This window comes from Cephus cinctus, unplaced genomic scaffold (genome assembly GCF_000341935.2).
Source record: "Cephus cinctus unplaced genomic scaffold, Ccin1 Ccin1_scaffold0168, whole genome shotgun sequence".
NCBI lineage: Eukaryota > Metazoa > Arthropoda > Insecta > Hymenoptera > Cephidae > Cephus > Cephus cinctus.
The window spans coordinates 1,025,991-1,029,415 of record NW_014332892.1 but is presented as its reverse complement, the minus strand read 5'-3'; the positions used below and the strand labels follow the sequence as shown (position 1 = coordinate 1,029,415).

The following is a 3,425-nucleotide window of genomic DNA, read 5'->3' as shown; positions in this document are numbered from 1 at the left end:
TCGTCCCTTTAAACCAAATCGAGAGCGTTCCTTAGCGAATCGGTACGTAACTCCTGCAGGGCATCGGGCGACAGCTGGGCACCACGTCCTTAACTCGGGCAGGAGGTTCCTCCCTTGCCCTTCTTATCTCCGCCCGCTCTACAGCCCTTTGCCCATCTCCAGCGGGGCGCCGGTATCTCACCCGGGCTTCTGCCGGTCCGTGGAGACGTCTCCGTCGGGTCGTCTCCTCTGCCGGGCAACTCGGTACGTCGAGACTCTCTCCCCACGGCAGATTCGAGCACCTCGACCTCAACTAAACAATAACGAAATCTTACGAGAGCCTTGACATAACTGTACGAATCAACCCGAGAGCGTAGCTTCTGAGCAGGGTGGCGACCCGAAGGGAACCAGAAATCGAGAACGTTATCTGTATCGGTAACCGGAGCCGCCTTGGGATCGTGATTCGAAAAATCACGTCACAATATATATGCGTGGTGTACGAAGGGTAGTCAATTCTGGATCCTATTGGATTTATTGTTCTCGTCTTTGATTTGACCCTAGATTTATTTAATTCGTATCGCTCTAGCTGTTATCAATATTTCTGGTCCACTTTGTCCTGTTGACCCCGTTTAACGGCAGGACGTGTTACGGCTGGTAAATTCAATCTAACAGGGTATAACTTCGCACGAAATACTTGGGGTAATATCAATTATTCTTACTATATGTATATCCGGACTAATAGTCCATTCCGATGCGGTATGTACTGCAGGTGGGTTGCATTGATATATGGATACGTCACACGATAACAATGTCTTATAGGGATATATCGACCGTGCGGTTTTGGTTTGATTCGTGTGGTATCATGATCAAAGGGCTGACCGGTTACAGGCTTTATCCACTACGCGGTTGGCGAGGATATTTTTCAGAGAAGTTACCAGGTTAAATACAGGGCCAAAGCCAGTGTGATTGTTCTCGGAGATAATTTTGGGCTCGGCTACCGAGAGGTCCCCTTGATCAAAGTTCCTAAGTGAGGAGGAGAGCGAAGGGGAAAAGAAAATTTAGGAGACGTACTCGACAAGTTCAATGGGAAAATATAAGGTTTAAGTGGCACGTGGATCAATATATGTATCCTTCTCTCCATATGCTATACCTAGTCCCTTTCTCCCTACAAGATTCAATTTAAGTTTCGTTTAAACTCAAAAACGTTCCAGGTGCGCGAACATATAAAATGGATATATCCGTATTACGTTGACAAAGAATTTTCGTTTCCTTAAAAAAAAAAAAAAAAAAGAAAAAGCAAATTCTTTACGTACAACAGCCTATCATCTTATTCAGTTTGGAATAGCGATACGCGTAGCTCTTCTTTAGACCATTTTCCATTTAAACCGAATCGTTTATTGATTTTTTTCACATTTTTTTTTCTTGCTTCAGTCAATCCGCACGTCGTTCCTAAAACCTCGATTTACCGCGTACAAGACTCACGCGTTGTATTTAATAGCGGTACTTGCTGACGTAGTAGTATTCCGATATTTCGATCGAGTATACGAAAAGCAGTAACCGCGTATACGATTTGTAGTGCCATTGACGTTTTCATGAAAGCGACGGAAAATCTGAAGTCCCTAACTCTCTAGTTAACGATACTCGTTTTTCTTCGCTCGCTCTCTAACAGCTTTCCCAGATTCATTATCACCTGGGTTTCACGTGAGAAAAGGGACGACACGTGAAAAGGTAGCTAAAAGAAAAATAAAGAAAAGACGTGGCAAGGTTACGTGTAGGTTACGTGTAGGTATATCCTTTCACTATGAAATCCATTATACCTTAAGGACCGTTCGATCGTCAAAAGTTACCATTCAGAGAGACAACGAAGTACAGCCAAGTTATTAAATTGCCTTTGTTATGTGTTCGCTCGCTCTCTAGAAAAACTGTATTCCTTTTCGTGCCCGACTTGACTTTTGCACCGAATGGCCATGTCGTTCTTTATCAAAGGGATATCTTCAACTCACATCAATACTCCCATGGAGAATTTCTACGGGCATTGCTCCATCCACCCTTTAGAAACAGGCTGCCATTTTTCTTATTTTTATCGCTCCTCTCTACATCTCCGTTGCTTCCTTCGACGTGATTCGATCCTTAGTACAGATCTTTTATACGTAGTATATGGAGTCGGCTCGTATTACCTATAGATACATAGAAACATGGAACCTGCATGTGAATTGGACTCGCTCGCGGAAGATAGGTGCATACCGTAAGAAGTTGGTACGTAGGTAAGGAAGATGGATAGGTATTTGTATGTTTATATACATATATATATATATACAGTACGATATACAGTACAATATATATACATACTATTTACTTTTTTCGAGCATTCAAACTACGATACTTGGGTTTCATTGAAAAAGTACGATATTACTTTTACGAATTGTCTGTTTTACCAATCAGAGCTTACAGTGACAATTTAGAGATTTACGTTGAATGCGAATTCACCTGCTGACCCCTTGTCCTGTCTCGTGGCTCGGCAGGGATCGAAATAAAAAAAAATTCATTGGTACCGGAAGCAGGATGACTCAGGTGAAATTCACCCTGACCACATTGCACGGTGAGTCACGCTCGGTGGAGACCAATAGGGGAATGGCCGTGAATATATAAGCTAAGGAAAGACATAAATTACCAACAAAGCAGATATAAATTATCAATAAAGAAGATTGTGTGTAAGTTCGCCTACAAAGTATAAAGGAAGTATGCTGAGCCAGTTTGATCTGTAAAGAGATAACACGAAGGAGGAGTTCTCTCGGGCACTTCGCTTTTACTACGTAACAGTGGCTTCGCGGGGTAACGTATAGTCAGGAGTCATTTAAACTTTTCAAATTTTAAATAGGTATCTAGTTGGACGACCTTATGGTAGCTGTAGGTATACATATGTATGTATGCGGTACATACCTACCTAGGTACGTTAAATGCACGTAGGAGGATTTTCATTGGCGAAAACGGAAGGTAGGGTTTAAAGTTTTTCAACTGACGTTTGAAATTGCCGCCAAAAGCGAAGCCATCGCTCCGACTGCAGGGACGTACGCTTTTCTCGCGCTATACATATATAAAATTTGTCTAATGGCCTGAACTGCGTGCTATATATTTCTTTTTCTTCTTCCTTCCACCTTATTTTATTATCTTTCTTCATTTTACTATGCTCTATTTTTCAGACTACGACCCCTCGTCCCTTTCGTATGATTTCATCTTCCTTCCACTTGTCTTCGCAGCCGCCGTCTTACTTTCTCGAGAGTGCGCTGGAGAGTTTGAAAGAACTTCTTAAAATAAACGGCCCCTTGCAGTCGCTCTCCTCTCTCTCTCTCACACACACACACTCTCTCTCTCTCTCTCTCTCTCTCTCTCTCTCGCACTTTCCTGCCTGAGACTGGAAAATAAATTCTCTCTCACACACACACACT

General features: G+C 42.7%; 1 protein-coding gene across 1 annotated transcript in view; it reads left to right on the top strand.

Annotated features, from left to right (window-relative positions):
- LOC107264370 overlaps positions 1-3,425 on the top strand; it is a 41,420-nt gene that overhangs the window by 7,302 nt on the left and 30,693 nt on the right. The window lies entirely within an intron of this gene.